The sequence below is a fragment of the Eulemur rufifrons genome, chromosome 7 (assembly GCF_041146395.1).
Source record: "Eulemur rufifrons isolate Redbay chromosome 7, OSU_ERuf_1, whole genome shotgun sequence".
Classification (NCBI taxonomy): domain Eukaryota; kingdom Metazoa; phylum Chordata; class Mammalia; order Primates; family Lemuridae; genus Eulemur; species Eulemur rufifrons.
The window spans coordinates 58,058,057-58,076,280 of NC_090989.1; the positions used below are offsets into that span (position 1 = coordinate 58,058,057).

Below are 18,224 nucleotides of genomic sequence, written 5' to 3' on the forward strand. Positions count from 1 at the left end.
AAAAAGGGCGATGGGAACCTCCTTTCTGTGCAAATGATTATAACACAAGAAATACCCCAGTGAAGCAAGATGTAATGTTGTGATTAAGGGACAGTGCTCACAGTGAGAAGCAGCCAGAGGATGCTGATGACTATTTATCACATTAGGAGACTGTCACTACCTGTAGGATCTCTTCGGTGGTGTCTCTTATAGTGACTTTGATTATTTGGGTTCATTGCCCCAGAACCTTTTTCAAGTAGCTTAAAGTAAAATTTAACTGAACTCATTCAGTGCAGCCTGTTTGGGCTTTAAATAATAAATGTTCTCTTTTTTCACATAAAATGAAGGTTTTTTTCTCCCTTCAAATGCCTTCTCATCTTTTCTAAAACAGAATGGTATCTTCTATAACCTTCTGACACATGTGAATCCTAAATTTTTTTTCCTCCTAGATTTTGTAATTTTGCACAAAATTTTAGCCTATTTACTTTTCAGTCTTGTACTTCTTAGTAAAAGGATATTAGAAATTTTGTCAACAAATGAAAGCTCTGATATATGAGTAAAAATTAAAAAACCATTGGACCTGGGGATGGGTGCATAACTGAAGAACAAATAATTGCCCAATGATTGACAGTGGAGCAAAAGCCCAACTGTTGCTTGTATTTGGCTGAGGAATGTAGGCTATAGTTTAGAAGAGCAGTGACTTTTGCAAACAGCAGCTGTGGCCAAGTAAAGGTACTATATTACAAGCACAGTGGCTGGGCCCCTGGTCTTTTCAGCCCCCTCATGGATGGCGATTTACCACTACCACCAACAGCATCAATTCCAAACACAAAAGAAGCTAATACATACTAAAGAAATACTAGAAACCACAACAAAGTCAACTAGAAAGTATGCCAAAAAAGACCAAAATTTTCCACATCTGCCACTTTTTTTTAAAGGTTAAAAAAAAATCACTTTTACTTACATAAAAAGCAGGGGAAGGCCACAGACTGATGGTCAAAGAGCTGAAAATCAAGGAAAAAACAAGGAATTAAAAACATATCCAATGATACAGTGGGAAGCAGGAAAGCAAATCTAGGTATAGCTGGGGCCGGTTGTTCCTAAAGGAGCTCATTTTGTTACCTGAAGCCCCAAAATAAAGGAGATCCAGCTTAATAAAAAATTTCCAAAGTGTGACCCCCTGCTATAATGACCAATGACGTAGCACTTGGCCACACAAGGAATGCCAAGATCCTTCTCAATTGCATTTTGATCTCCACCATACAGAATTTTCTAGAGCTGTAGTACTGTTCAATACACTAGTCACATTTGTCTACTTAAGTTTAAATTCTTTAAAGTTTAATAAAATGGTAAACATTTAGTTCCTCAGTCACACTGGCCACATTTCAAGTGCTCAGAACTCACAAGTGGCTACTGACTGGCTTATTGGATAGCACGGATACAGAACGTTTCTATCACTGCGGAAAGTTCATTTGGGTAGCACTGAATAGAACAGATGAAAGCTTTACTATACAGCAGATGACTAATTTTAGCTAATTTTGACAAAGGTGAGTCAAATCTTGATAAATCTTGATTTACCCTCTTTTAAGGGTAAATTTATTATGTTTAATGCCCAGAAGAGCCTCTCAACAAATTCAGCACATCTCTGTGTTGCTATCCTTCAGTGTTGCTGAGAACCTGGCAAGTCTGCCTTGCTGCCGTGGCTTCCCTTCTGATACTGCCTCCTTTACCCCTTGTCACCAGCCTAGCATGGCCCCTCTACGCTGGGAAATAATCAGATAGCGTGATTTTAAACTAAAGCATCTATCCTGCAAAACACATTTCTAATGATGAACATTTCAGGTTTGGGGGAACTTGACCTTAATGGTTTCTCCGCCTGTGTTTAAAATCCAATAAATCCTTTTCAATCTCTAAATCACATGCCAAAAAAAATTAACATAGGACTGGTCTGCCCACCATTGTTTTGATAGCTTCTCTTATAGGAGGATAAAATTGAAGTAACAGCAGATCCATAAAAAATTAATAAACCAAACAAGGATATTGAGAAAACAAAGCAGGTCCCCCCCCACCACCTCTACCTCACTAAAATGTATCAAGGACTTAATATATGCTGATTGAATTCTTGTCTGTCTGACACCATGATTTTAACCACTTCACGTAAGGCCTTCATAAACATGTAAAACAAACTTTATTAAAGGAGATCAAGTAGAAGGACCCGATTAAGTAACTTTGCACTGAAAAAAGTTAAAGCAGAAAACTAGTAATTAAAGAGACCTCCGTTCTCAGAAAGTTTTCTGGACAAACGCACAAGCGTAGAGATCACGTCAAAGAAACGATTTCCCCTTTGTGGCCCAAGTGAAACTCTGCCCGTGCAGGTGCAGGTGTGAAGGATGGTGACAAGAGTTAAGATGAAAATCTGCGGCCTGGATCATAATGCATGCTAACACGAGACGCTAGAGATCTCCAGTGCTTTCAAAATGTTTCACAAAATTGATGAGTTTAATGAAAATGTTTAGCAAGATAATTAGATTGTGTATGATTTATTGAAAGTACATGTAAATTTGAAATATAAAAAAAAAGACTGACTAGTCTTCAAAGACTTTAAAACTCTGTTTTGCTATGTTCTAGTCTTATCTACAATCCAGAACACTAGACTACTACACTGATGGATCTTTTCTAAGCTTTTTTCTGTCTTCCTCCCTCCTTATCTACTTGCCCTCCTTTTCCGCCTCCCCTTCGTCCTCCTTCCCTTCCTTCCTTCTTTCCTTCCTATCTTCCTGTCCTTCTGTCTTTCTTTCCTTCTGTCCCTCACCCTTTTTGAGCTTACTTTCTTTCCCAACCTTTGGGGAAAAGGAGGAAATAAGATTAGTGATTTTCTATGAAATATGTTCAATTATCATTTTTCTGATGACTCTCAATAATATATTATGTTCTTTAAAAACTATAGTGTTTATCTTCTCACATCTAAGCATATAACTTTTCTTTCTAAATTTCAAGAAGCATTTATTCATAAAATTAGTCAAAATTAAATTTTTGATGTGATCAAAGAGATCAGTGTACCCAGATTGACTAATACCTCCAAGGTCTGGAATGAAAACCATCTTTCCTGGATGTCAAATGACACACAGGCTGGCTGTCAATGACAGGAATCCAAGATGGAGAGAAAAATCACAGTGTGTATGTCACAGTCTAAGACAAAGCCAAGTTAAATTGAAGATTTTATTGGGTATAATTGTTGTCCTTATATATTAATGTAAAACAATAATACTGATCCCAAATTTAATACTACGGCTAAAATTTAATCTCAGAATTCTTATACAATTCATAAATGCTCATAAATGTCAGAAGATCCCCTCCTTCTTGATTGAATTATAATCTGCTATGCAATTCTGAGAATATGTGTTCATATACATAGATTTATATTTGTTGAATTCAAATTATTATTTTACATATGAATTATTATTTACATGCTCTATCCACCTAAGTGACTTTCACGTTATATGTGTATAAGTTGTTTTTACTTGAAATGCAAAGAATTATCTATAATAATTCCACAAAGATTAAAAATATTTGCTTTAAGCATGCTAGGTTCAAAGCACAACTATCTAGCAAAGAATATAAAAATGTTAAGCCTAAATAATTCAGAACATTAAAACGTGGTGAGGGGATGAGTAGAGAGAGGAGGAGGAGGGGGGTGACTTATGGTGAAGTCTAATCTTAGTTTTATGATTTCCAAGTGAAAATTATTATATTGTGTCAATCTCCAAGGAACTAAAAGTATTATTAATTGTAATTTTAAAGATTAGTCAATTCTAATTTCAATTTACATAATTTTTTTTTTTTTTTTTTTTGAGACAGAGTCTTACTCTGTCTCTCCTGGTGGAGTGCAGTGGCATCATCACAGCTCACCACAACCTCAAACTCCTGGGCTCAAGTGATCCTCCTGCCTCAGCCTCTCGAGTAGCTGAGACTACAGGCACACACCAGGGCACACCACCACGCCCAGCTAATTTTTTCTATTTTTGGTAGAGACGAGGTCTCACTCTTGCTCAGGCTAGTTTCGAACTCCTGACTTCAGGTGATCCTCCTGCCTCGAACTCCCAGAGTGCTAGAATTATAGGCCTGAGCCACAATGCCTGGCTGATTTACATAATGTTCTAGGACAGTGGTTGTCAACATTTTAATGTGATACAAATTCCTATAAGAACATGTCTTTTCAGAAAACTCCTCAAAAATATCAGGTTTCAGGGAATTCCCAGACTCTGTGAAGGCCATCTATGAATCCCAGGTTGGTAACATCTGGCCTAGGAAGAGAGGGGAGAAAACCCTCTTTCAATCGTATTGCTCACTGCTTCTAGAAAGTTTTAATAAAACACTATAAATTGAAGCCAGGAATAAAGAAAAAGTATAAGAAATAGAGCTCCAAGTGGGTGAGGGTATGCAGTTGGAGACACACAGGTTCCTTTGAAGCCCAGACGCCTGCCTTCCTAGTCCTTTATAATTTCTTTTTAAAAATGTCCATAGAACCTTAGCAACAATAGGGTAGAGAAGCGTTGAACAGAAAAATGATAATGATAATAAGAGTTACTAGTTACTGAGTACCTTCTGTACTTTCAGGTATCTTGCTAAGTAAATGCTTCTCATATTTGGATACGGGCATACCCAGGGATGTGGAAGAGTATAATGGGGAGTACAAAAAGCCCCAACATAAATAATAAAGACATGGCTATCTTCCCGGAGGGTCAGTTTTCCTTCTAGGTAAGTAATTTAAACTTGTATTGTAGATGTATTAATTTATCCAATAACTACTTCTTGAATGTTATAGAAGAAACAAAACAGATACTGTTCTTGTCCTCGTGGAACTTCCAGTTAGTGAAAAACAAAAATATAAAGCAAAATTTGTATGTATTTTTAGGGTAAAACCTGAGACCTTGCTGAAAAGTCTTGTTTGTGGCAGACTGTTTTAGGCGATGCTCTGGCAGGCACCCTTAGTACTGGGTCATTCACTCTAACTTTCACTCTAACTTGAGGATCACCCAAGAGGAAGAGTTTGAAAAGCATTGTTAACAGTGTATCATTTAAACCTCACTACAAGAGAAAATACTGTTACTTTCAGTTTACTGGAGAAAAAAGGGAGATTTGAGAAATTAGGAAACTTACCCCAAATCAAATAGCTGTTGGCATCTGAATAAGTCAGTACCATTCCAAAGTCCACATATTTTTAACCACTAAATTACACTACCTCTAGGTGTTTGCCACTTTATGGTTCCCCTTAAAATCTGGGCCCATTCAGGATTCTGCAGGCTAGTTTAAGCTTCTCTTTGGAAGGAGACAGGTTTGGCTTGATTTGTATTCTAAATATTTCACAGTGGTAAGGGAAAGCTATTATTATACCCCTTTTATGGTGAGGAAGCCGAGCCACTTGCCAGCTGAGGTATCTGGCTGGGTTATAAACGGAATCTGGGTCGTAAGACTCTCATTCCTCTTGACTAACTCCAAGCCTAGGCAACGTTACTGTCCACGGGCTTTTCTGCACATGGGATTCACATTGGGTGATAAAGGGTGAGACAAACTTTGCTCAGAGAAAACAATAATAGTGCCATAAAAAATGGAAAAGAAGTAATCATAACTCACGAAAATTGGTTACTTTTAGCATTGTGAATAGAAAAGGGAGAGCTTATTCATCATAAATGAGTCAGAAAATTAGAATGTGTCACAGCATTGATGACAGAGCTGAGGAATTTGGATGAACTGAAGTTCAACACTTATGCTTCTAGTTGAAGAGGGTAAATGGTGTGACAACAGGACAGAAATGACCTCTTCGACATGGCTTTTAATCTTTCTAATCTTTTTTCTTCAACTACTCTCTCTAGAAGTTGGGTGGGTTTATATCTTTGTTTTCTACGGGTAGAAATAATATTGCAGCATTGCTTTAATGTTCTAAAGTATTGTGTTAATTAATTCTTATGTGGGAGTTATTCCAAATAGTAGGATGACAATTTTTACCTTATTGATTTTCCTAATATCTTTCTGGCTTCCAGTATTTTGAAAAGTTCAAAGGATGAGGCACTATTGGATTTTTAGATTCATATGTCTCTCAGAATAAGTGCCAGCTTCACAGGTTCCTGTCAATTGATATTCCATCTTCACTCTGGATACATGATTTCCTTTATCTGACATATTCAAAAAATTCTATACTAGATTTAATGACATTTCATGCACCCTGAATTTGGGAGTTTTAAATTCCCTATTTTCTATCTGGCAAAAGGTTTATAAGATAAAATCAGATGGAAGAGTTATTCATATGTGCAATCTCCTACTAGGTACCTTCGAGTCTCCTGCAGAGAAGTTTCTTGAAGTATTTGTATTCCTTCTGGCCAGTCATAAGAAGACTATAAATGCCATAAATGGTCATATACACCTTGGGGTCTGCTTTTTAAGACCATATTATTTTGGATCCATCCCAAGAAGAATGATAAGGACATAATGGTGCTTTATCTTTCCCTAAGATGCTATGATAACAACCCTAAAGGATGTCTACCTTCAACAATTCTGATGATAAAATAAGGTAATATCAATAAAGAGAGAAGATTTAAAAACTAAAGTTCAGCAATTAGGTCTGGGACTATTTCTGAGGCTGAGACGTTGTCAGGATACAACTTAACACTCCACCCCATACAAGTCTTCCTAATCCTTCCTGATTCTTACAAGTATAGGGTCTGAGAGACTAGAACGAAATGAAAGCAGTGGTGCTGGGAGGGTTGGCAGGGACTGATTAAGACATTCAGGATGGTTTCTTATAGCTCCTAAACTAGACACATTTGGCATGATGACATTCAGGGACCCTTTACAATCTGATTCCAAGCAACTTTTTCTTCCATATCTGAAACTCCTAAAGTTGTAGCTTTATGGATTCCAAATGGATTGACGTATCAGGTCCTCTGACCTATAGTAAACTGATATTCTTTAGTGGATGCTGAAATGGTCTGACAATATTATCATGTGGTCTGATCATTTAGAGGCACTTGGTCATAATGCTGCTCACAGCCTACCATTAATGCCATTTGATGCAAAAAGATTGTGCCTATTATAGGCAAATTCATCCTAAGACTCTTCAGTGTACAAACAGAGAAAGTAATATGTTAGTTGTACAGAGGACTTTGGAATAATATGGGCACAGCAGGAGGGAGAAAGAAACATCCAGATCAGTGTGAAGAGAAGGCTGTCATTACGCAAATGGTTCCCTCAAATGGTTAAAAACAATACAAAAGGAAAAAATCATGGCTCTAAATTTACATCAAAAAATGTAAATTAGGCAGGTACTGTACCCCATGATCTGTCAGATACTAAACCATGAGGACAACATGGGCATGGTCTGTGTTTTAGAGACTTGGAAAGAGCTTTCTGTAATATAGATTGAAAATGTAACTTTTGTCTTTGTCACCACTGACTATTTGCATTCAAGATTTTTCATAATCTGGCCCCAACACACCTCTCTAGTTTTTAATTTTTTTTTCCCCACCACTGCTTTTTCGTACACTATGACAGCCTATTTTTTCCTCCCCGAACATGCCTGGGACATCTACGTCTCTGAGTCTGCTAACAGTTCACACTTGAATCTCCCAAGCCTAGCATAGTATGTTAAACACAGCATGACACTCCACTGTTTGTTGAATAAATGCTGTCCGTCTATTTTAGGAGACAAAGATAATAGAAAAAAGTTGTTAAATCAGTAAATAAATAGCACCAGAGAGAGGTCAAGGAAAAGTTAATTTTAGTGCGTTTTAGGAGTGGGGGAAAGATGAGTTTTAAGATTAGGAAAACTGATGCTCTTTATTCCTGGGTCTAGCCAATGCTATGAGTCAGTTACTTTTTTGGGAACAAGTTTAAACCTCAAGGTTAAATGAACACAAATGCTCTGTCCATCAGAATATAATGAAAAAGCTGTGGCTATTTCCACATCAGCACAGTGAAATTAAAATATGCAGTGCCTTTCTCAGAGGCATCATATATGACAGAACTTTTTAAAATAGTCCCCTTTGCCACTTAGGTACAGAAAGAGCTATAAAAACAAAAGCAAATGTTTAAAAAAACTGGGACAATGTAGTTTAGGAAAGAAAGAGCTGAGGTGTGTCTTCCTAGTTTTTTGACAATAAGAAGAGTTGCTACAAAGAGAATAATCATTGGCATTTTGTCCTAGGGCAAAACCATCCAGCAAAGAATTTAAGACTTAAAGAGGAACATCCTAAATATACAAGTAGTAAATAATCAAATAGATTGCTAAAAGCAGTTATGAAATTTCTTTCTTTCTGGCTCTTTAAAAATAGGAAAAATCTTCATCTATTTTGGAAGGAATAAAATACAACTCTGTCTCCAGTCAGGAGAATGAATTCAATAACTTTTCTAGTCTTGTTTAGCTTTATATAATTCTACAAAATCCTATAAAATGCTGACCCTAAAAATTATTCAGATTCACAATACAGTTCAGTAAAATACATTCTACAGTTCAAAGAGGATTAGATAATATAGTCTATAAATTATTAAATTCAAAATAGTATATATGGTATTTACATATTGATTCAATCTGCCAAGTGCATATAACACAAATAAAATTGAGTAAAAATGTACTTAAATCTACCATAGTTTTAACATAATGATTAGCTAGAGTAAAACATTCTAACAATTAATTCTTTCATGTCTAAAAAAATTTGCTGAATATTTCATAAACCTGGTATTGAATATGCATATAAATTCAATTTCCAATTAAAGAAAAAGTTAGAAAAAAGTCCAGAAAATAAGATAAGAACTCACTATTATTGCTTCCAGGACTATCTTCAAAGACATCAGGAGAACCAGTGAACAATTTCTTTAAATGACCAAAATGGGCCCCATATGATTAAGCATGTAGATCTAATAACAGACTCAGAGAGAAGCTCTAACAGGGGTGGCAAGTTAACTCACTTTTTTGTCTATTTACCTTGCAGCTTTGGAGCTCAGCAGAAGTGTTCATTACATACAGCACACAGGGTTAGATTAACAGTTCCAATGACCTTGTCTGAACCAAATTCATTTAAAGCAGTTTGCCACATTTCTTAAATAGAAGATGAGCCCATTCTATCTATGGCCCAGATTTGGACTGGATCACTGAACTATTGCCCAACTCTTATAAGCAAAACACTAACATGTACCAATCAACAGGCAGCCCATAGCAAAGGCATCAGGAAGGTCAAAATACACACACATAAGAAATTGGCAGTACATTATAGAAGAAAGCTATTTCTAAAGATGGACTTTGGCTATTAAAGCCTTTGAGTGTTATTCAACCTTTGTTAAGGAAAAAAAAATACAGAACAAACTTCAGTCCCAATGTAACTTGTAAAGAAGATCTGGTTACAAAAAGAGGTTGAGAGAGAGAAATGTAGTTTTATTTTGCAACCCATTATTTCCATAAGAACACGAATCAAAGAGACAAACTATGCCAATTTCTTCATAGCTGACTTGTTACAGGATACCGTTCTAGTCTTCACTAATGACTTCTTAAGGTTGGTTATTACTATGATCAGGAGTTGGGAGGATAGAGGTCTGAGACCTTTCAAAAGAAACATTTTGTTCAGTATCACTCCAGAAAATAAAGTCAGCATTAAGCTAACTTCGACAACCTAACTAGGATAATGGTCTGTGCATGTAACCATTGCTTATGCTGTTTCAAACGACAGGAATGAACCGCACAGCGAAGGTGTCAAGCTAACCAGCACCTTGAATTTTGAAAAGCTGTGGCACGATAAGCTGATGACATAGATTGTTAGAATTCATAAAACTTTATTCCCTGCCTCTCCCCCTCCATCCCTTTTTGTTTCCACATCCACATTCCTGTTACCAGGTAGTAGAAGAAAAAGAAGCAAATGTTGACTGGGGCTGCTTCTTCGGGGACACTCTCAGTCAGTTCTTCATCCTCCCCAACCACAACTTGCTTTCAGTTTGCTAAAAATGTATTCATTTAATTGTTTTAATACTTCCTCTTCGGGAAATTTGCATTTTCTTAACTGTCTCTACAAGAGACAAATTCAGGTTTTTTTCACAGGTAACAAGGGGGAGGTATTTGGTGATGTTTGTGTGTGTGTGTGTGTGTGTGTGTGTGTGTGTGCTGCTGATGGTGGTGGTGGGTTCTCTCCTGGATTCTTCAAGTTTTCCAATTCTACTGCTAAAAGGGTCTGCTTCCCCACCTCAAGAAGCCAATTTTGCTTACAGCTTTACTTCAAATAAAGATATATACATATACATGCATACATCATACATATATTCTTCCTCTCAAAAATTGCAAATATTTTGTGCCTTGCTGTCTGTGCACTCTATGAAGTGTTGTTCTACTAACATCTGAGTATTTTAGATAGAAGCATAAAAAACACAAGTGGTTTGCACTGAAATTTTATTAAAATATTTGTCTTCAGTGTTTTCCTCATGGTTAATCTCCACTGGTTCCCGGCTCTTTGTTAGCATATGCTCGGGAAGACTTCCACAATATCCTTCTGCCCTAGAAATCATGGCCTGTGAGATTTCCTTGTTAATATCTGAATTCTCGTATTCACCTATTAATGATCTAGGAATTGAGAATGTTTTTTTGTCTGCTCTTTAACCTCCCACTTCAAGGATTAGACTGTAAACACCCTAGTGGGAATCCTTCAGGCCAAACCATGGCTGAGCGGATCTCAGCAGGCGGGGAACCCACAGCGGTCTGTGAAACACCGTGAAACACAATTATGAAAATATAAAGGATTCACCCATACTTTCAGAAAGAAATTATGTTGTTTCCAAGATGAGAGCTAGAAAATAAGGCACATTAAGAGAAACTGAGCAAGATACGATTTTTAAAAGAGTCAGCATGGTAAATTTTTAAAAGTGCCACATTCGTCAGGGCTTCCTCAGACCATGGATTCAGGTTTAGTATCCGACAGTGGCCTGCACCAGATACTTCAAGGGAAGTCCATTCGTCTCTGACCAATGAAGCCCAAAGTACTCACTTCACAAAAGGGTTTCTTTTTTGTTTCCAAAGGCAATCAATTTGTGCCCTAGAGTCTGAGGGTTCATAGCTTTCTTTAATTCTGTAAGTCTGCAAATGCACGGTTCCTCCTGCATGATTTGGTCCTGAGGAAGTGACCCACCCACAACTCCACAGAGCTAATTAACCCCATACTGAGCTTTTTTTTCTCATTTCACACATCCACTCAATGCTTTAAATGACCCAGCAGCAGCATGATCATGTGATTTTTTTCCTTGCAGTGAGGAAAGCATGGTGTTGGGAGGAGCAGGGATGTATGTGCCCTGATTCATAACAGCAATGTGACCCTAATACATCAGCAAATAGCATTTTATCTGAGGGTACAAAAATACTCAAAAATCCTTGAACGAAACCCTTTCATGTCATTCACTCCACTTCTTGCGGTGTCCATTTTAAATGACAAATAACACCTAATATTAACAAATACTGAGGTATAGAAGTTTGATCTATATTCAGAACATTTTTTAAAAATCCCATCTTTCTGGTGTGTGTGGGGGAAACCCACTGTTTCCTTCCCTATCCTAAACAGTTTCAAAAGAAGGGTCAAGGAGAAGAATGACAGAACTTATCTTTTTTCCATTTCAAGGAATACATTTATGTATTTCCAGGTTTATTTTTGCCAAAGTGAATGCACTTCAAAACTTTAAGATTTTCAGTGTTTTGTACCTTTTCAAAAAAGAAAAAAAAAGTGAACATGATGACAGTGAGTCAATGGAATCAGCTTGTCAACATGATAAAAACTGAAAAAGCTTTTCCAAAATATGTCCACATGCTAAAACAAAACAAAACAAAACACCCCTTTAACATAATGTATACAATATAGAGTGGTTTTGTCATGACAAAAAAAAAAAAAGAGAGAAATATCATTAATTTAGACAGTAAGTATAAGGTTCTGTTAGAAATCTCCATGGATAAATCATAGAAACACACCCTGGCCAGACAAATGGAGCCAGACAAGTTCTAGGTCTTGTTAGAAGCTTTCAAGTCATCTGATTTTAAGTCTGTCATCTCTGCAAATGACCAGAAAAATTCTGTGCTACTTCCCTTGATTCTTCTAGTACATGGCTTCAGAGTTTTAAAGATTTTGACATCAGTGGATAAGAAAATGACCTCTTCTGAATGTCTCATCTTAGACAAATTATCAGATCTCATTTTCAAAAGTACGTGTGGCAAGTTGCTTCACTTTGGTAGGACTCGGTTAGAGAGCATGCATGTCTTGTGTGAACTTTCAATCTCTCTTTCTCTGCAAAATGATTTATGTGCATTCTATTAAATGCCCAGGAATTCTAGAATTCTTAGTACAGTGGACAGTTAGTACAAGGGGAAATCTACCTAATATTTAGAATTCCTAAAGTGGCTTAAATCCAACGCTTTGGAACTGAAGACCATATAGCAGTTCTAGTATTGCTCCCTAAGCTTCTCTTAGGTGTGGCTGCCAACTGGGAATAAACTGGTGGGTAAAACTGGCCCAATACACAGAAAAGGAAGGTTCAATGAGGCATAGTTTATTTTTTTTTTATACTGATCAGAAATATCATATTTTACATATAGCCTAAATCAAGCTCTTACATCTGTGCCTTTAGCCTTTGGCTGGAAGTGCCTCATCTGGTCATTCTGAAACAACAGAGTTGTGGTGATTTCAAAGACTATTGTCCATTACAATTTTTAAGACTCACTGCTGCTTAACATTCTAAAGCCTTTACCATGGTCTATAAGGCCCAACAGAGTATGCTCCTCACTAACACTTCCATGCAAAATTGGTCCAATGGACAATAAAATATGGTTGCTTATGGGGGTGGACAGGAATAGGAATGTGAATGGGGATTAAAAGGAATAAATTAATTAAACTTCTTGACGTAATGCCCTTGTTAAATTTCAGCTCTCTCATAAAAGCCTAATAAAGTTTCTGAACTTATCTTGAGAATCAGTTTATGTGAGGGAGAATATGCAAAGTATTTCCCAGAAGGAGCCATGTATTTATTCCTTAATTCAACAGATAGTTTTTCAGAGCCTGTTACTGATTACTCTGTCACCTGGATTCCACCCCTGCCCTCAGGAATCTTCCACTGTAATGTATGTTTTGGCGAGTTTTTGTCTCCATTATCACTGAGAGGTTATTAGCCCACTTTAGACAAGTTAGCATAAATATAACAACCTCCCCATAATAATCCGTCTTCTTCTTCTTCCTTGTTTGCTCTTTTTCAATTGCCCTGTGATATCCATTAACACTTCATGAATGACCTGACCCTTTGTGACTTATATTATCAACTCAGCTCATTTTTGTATAGATAAGAAACCCCTTCTCCACTCCCTCCTAGTTTTCTTTCTCAAACAGCCTGGAAGATATTATAAAAGTTTGCTCAGAACTATTTAAGTTTTTGAAATGAGTCCTTACAATCTAATCAAAGCACTATTTTTTTCTTTCTTTTTTGGAACAACTAATGGAGCTTTAGCCCCTCAGAAGCATATCTCAACTTACAGGCAAATTACAAATCACTGGTCTTACAGACATAGTACTCGCACTCTCTGTGATAGAACAATTTCAGCCTTCAACAGAAGGCCATAATTTTGCTCAAATAATCTCAATCTCAGAGAGGATTTAACAGAGCCCATGTTTCTAGTCCCTACGTTCCTTTATAAGGAAGTACTCTCTCTAGTATATATTAGTATTTTCTGAACCTAACTACCTTAGGTAATTGTCAGTGAACATGGTATAAAGAACACAAACTCATCCTCATTTGTTAAACTTGTTTTTCCTTCCTCATATGTTTATAAACAAAAATGGAAGCATTTATTGTACATACAGAGAAGCAAATGTTCTTTCCCTGTTTCTTTTTGGACACTTTCATCTTATATAAACAGTGGAGATGAAATTATAAATACCATTATTATTCCACTTCCATGTTAACACTCGTATTATTTTGCATAAATAGAAGTGAATACGTTCATGACACCAATCAATTCCTTTTTAAAAAATTCAGTTTTCATATTTCTAAACAGTGGAGGAAGAATTTAATGAATTCAACATGTAGTTTACCTGTTTATATTCTGAATGTTAATAAAGTAAAACCAAATTATTGCCTAAGTTCTTTCAGACTTACATCAGCCCAGCCATTAACACTCCCCATGCTGGCATGAGGTGGGGGTGGGTAGAATGGCAGTGAGTCCACGTCCTTTGGGTCAGTAGGTTAGGGGCTTGGCAGGCTGGGGAGAATGTTTAGATGCTGGGGAAGGAGATTTCAACCTGCTGGGCAAGTAGGAGGTATTTGCTGGTAGTGAAAGGAATATTTTTATAGAACAAACTGCTAGCAAGAGGTCATTTGGGGACATTAGGTAAGAGACATAGCAAAATCAAACCTAAAAGCAGACTGAGGGGACTAGGGAAAAGAGAAATTACTACTTTTTTCATCTCCTCATTGGTTTCTATTCCTTCCTAGTGTACTTTCTCTTCCCATCTTCCATCACTTCATACTTCTTTCTCTTCCATTCTTCAGGTTTTTTCTTCTACCTCTTTATAATAAAGAAGTGTTCAGGAACAATTTTAGGAGATGTTGAGACTCCCTCCCCCCAAAAAAAAGAATTTAGAGAAGACTTTTGATAACAACTGCATATATATAAAAAAACTATATCTGATTGACCAAGAAGGAGAAACTGGGACTTTTGAGATTTAAAAAATTCATGGTATGTCTGGTCATATTAATCTCCAGACCAGCTGGTTTTTAGCATTGCTGGTGCTATAATAGGATCAGGGGGAGGAAAAAAAAGGGAAAAAAGGGATTTTACAAAGGCTTATATTTGCAAAGAAAAGAGGACTTCTTTAGAGTTGTTTATTGAAATTCCCTCAAAGCCATTTTTTGAACGTATGACATCAAGAGAAGGAGGTTAGGAATTCTCACAGGGTTTAGGAACCACTAAACCCTGTGTATTATATTCATCGCAGCCCACTCAAGCAAGTAAAGGATAACTAGAGCATGGTATCTCACAGTGAATAACACGGTTGGTTACTTTGCTAGGCTGACATATGGAGACAGGGCCCATAGGAGCAGAGCTTTCCTTATGGATACCACAGAGAGACACCCAGGTTCATCTGAATGCATAGGGCATATGGGATTAGGTATACATTATTTTCTGCAAAGTACCTAAAAGTGTTCTTTAACCAAGTACCAACTTCTTAGCCCAGTCTTCTTGGGGGGGGGGGGAATCCAATATTAAGCTTATGGGAATACTTTATTTGGTCATTGAGTAGGAGAAAGTTACTGAGACATATGACAACATTCAATGCCTAAAGATAGGAGGAAGCAAGGAGAAAGAGAAAACACAGAAAAAGAAAAAGAGGGCCAAAAGAAGGGTGCCAGCTCTGAAGACTAACAATAAATTGAGATTCTTAAAATAAGAGAAGTAAAAGAGCATTCCTTGAGGGAAACATCAGTACACTTTTGGAATCTGAGGCAAAAAGTAAAAACATTTGCCTCCTGTCAAGATTATTTCCATTGCCTCACGGGAGGTTCCCATTTCTTCTACTCTTACGTGCACAGGTAACCTTCTTTTCCTAAGGATTAGCATTTTGTGATAATGGTAATGATGGCTGCTTTAAATTAGTGGCAAGTTGGGGATGAAACCCTGACCACCAGGCTATGTTTCTGAATCCAGAATATGCCCTCTAATGTATTCAGTCTACTTCCTGTGGTTTCTCTGAGATCTGTGGCAAAAGACATGTGTAGTAGGGGCAGGCCTCCTTACTGGGACATAGGTGGTTCCAGAAAACAAGGACTTCATAAAAGCTTCCACACAACAAATGAAACATTCAACAAAGTGAAGAGATAACCCACAGAATGGGAGAAAATATTTGCAAACTACCCATCTGACAAGGGATTAATGACTAGAATATATAAGGAGCTCCAACAACTCAATAGAAAAAAACAAGTAATCCAATTAAAAATAGGCAAAGGATCTGAATAGACATTTCTCAAAAGAATACACACAAATGGCCCACAGGTATATGAAAAAATGTTTAACGTCACTAGTTAGGCAGCTCCCAGGTTGATGAGCAATGCTGGAGAAAAATCACAATAGTGTACAGCCTGGTGCTCCTCCAGAACTATGGTTTCCAGCTTGAGCTGGGGTTTCAGAGTTACTTTCCAATTTTTTTATTTGCTCCTAGTCAGTTTCCTTGCTCATTCCCTGGTTTCATTTATCACTCTAGATAACTCCTTATAACCAACCCCTTACTCTTCACTCTCAGCTATTAACCTTGCCTCCTTTTACACAGAGAAAATAGAGGCCATCAAATGGTATTTCCCATCACTGCATGTCTGTCACTGAACCCACCTGTAACATCTCAGAGATTCTTTTCTGTAGCACTGATGGCCTCCTCCAGATCTTACTGTATCAGTTACTCCTTTCTTTTGTATTTTCAATTTTCCTTCTGCCTGCCAATATGCTTTAGCTGTCCTCATCTAAAGTAATAAACAACAATAACAACCATAACAAACCAACAAACAACAAATGATCTTCTGCAGACCTGTTCTTTGCCTCTTTTTTGCCACCTCCAAGCTTCCTAAATTCCCATTTAGTCCTCAACCCATTAAAATCTGGTTTCTCTAGCTGTGTTTCTAATTAAACCATTTTTTGCCAAGGTCACCAAAAACTTCTGGAATTGCTAGTCCCCAAGGTCCATTCTTCAACCTCATTGTTTTATTTCCTTCTTTTTAAAGTCAGGTTCACGTAGGTATAATTTACATACAATATAATTCACCCTTTTTGTACTCTTCACCATTCAGTAAGTTTTGACTTATAGGTTGGTTCCCTGATATCTGTAAAATAAAGCCCAAACCTCAAGCCCTTTGCTTCGTATACAAATCCCTTTGGGGTCTCTCAGCAGTCTTTTCCATATAATCCATTATCTGGTCACACAAGGCTACTTACCACTCAAGAAAATATACTATCTATATTCACGCTGCGTGGACTTTCTTCATGTTTCCTCTCTATAAACACACATTTTTGTATAACATAGTAAATGGTATTTAATATTGCCACATCAATTTCCATATCATAAAACTGGGTGTTATTTTGAGAAGCTGATGTTTTCCAAATAGAAGTCATCCATCAAAATGTTACTATCTGAAGATCTCTATTATTTTAGTATTATGGGTTTATTATGTTCCTCCAGATTCCCAGGTTGAAATTCTAGCCCCAAGTTCCTCCGAATGTGATGATGTTTGCAAATAGGGTCGTTGCAGATGTGATTAAGATGAGGCCATACTGAAATAGAGTAGGCCACAATCTCATATGTCCTAACGAAGATGGGAAATTTGGACACAGACATGCGCAAAGGGAGAACACCACGTGAAGATCAAGGCAGAGATTGGAGTGATCCTTGTACAAGTCAAGGAACACCAAAGATTATCAGAAAACCACCAGAAGCTGGGTGAGAGGCATAGTACAGATTCTCTCCCACAGCTCTCAGAAGAAACCAATCCTGCCAACACCTTGATCTTGGATGTCTAGCTTCTAGAGCTGTGAGGCAAAAAACTTTCTGTTGTTTAAGCCACCCAGTTTTCGGTACTTTGTTACAGCAGCCCTAGCAAATTAAGGCATTTAGTAAAAAACAAACCATCCTTGAATATATTGGAATGCTAATTAGTTCTTTCACTCAGCAAATACTCATGGACTGCCTACTATGTGCTAGGCATTGTTCTAGGATGTTGGATGAATGAATAAGAACTTCATGTTACTGCATTTTTAGTTCACTAATAAATAATCTATCAATCAACACAGTATTGATGGAATGCCTACCATTTATTTATTAACAAATATTTGGTGAATACTACTATGTGTCAGACACCATTCTAGGCACAGAGGATAACACTACTGACAGATCAAGTTCTCCATCTTTAATTCTAGTAGAGGAAACAGGCATTAAATAAGAAAACAAGACAAGTAAGTAAGTTATATAATTTTACTTTGTGCCCCACATAGTGACAATCATAAGCATTTATCCTCTAAACTCTTTTAACTCTTGAACAATGCTTGGTACTAGAAAGTAAACATGTTACTTCAGTCTACAAAATAATGATCCACACCATGAGGCCTCAGACCAGGGGTAGGCTAATCTATAGGCAGTGCACAGGTTAAAAGTGTTTGGGCAGGACACCCGAAAAGCTAGGTTTCTCAGTCAGTCCATCAGTCA

The 18,224-nt window shown here is 37.1% G+C and overlaps 1 protein-coding gene across 1 annotated transcript in view; it reads right to left on the reverse strand.

The window, feature by feature from the left end:
• ZBTB20 (zinc finger and BTB domain containing 20) overlaps positions 1–18,224 on the reverse strand; it is a 724,156-nt gene that overhangs the window by 155,682 nt on the left and 550,250 nt on the right. The window contains exon 7 of the mRNA XM_069472643.1: positions 944–983. The gene's annotated coding sequence lies outside the window, so the exon portion shown is untranslated. The remainder of the gene's footprint in view (positions 1–943; positions 984–18,224) is intronic.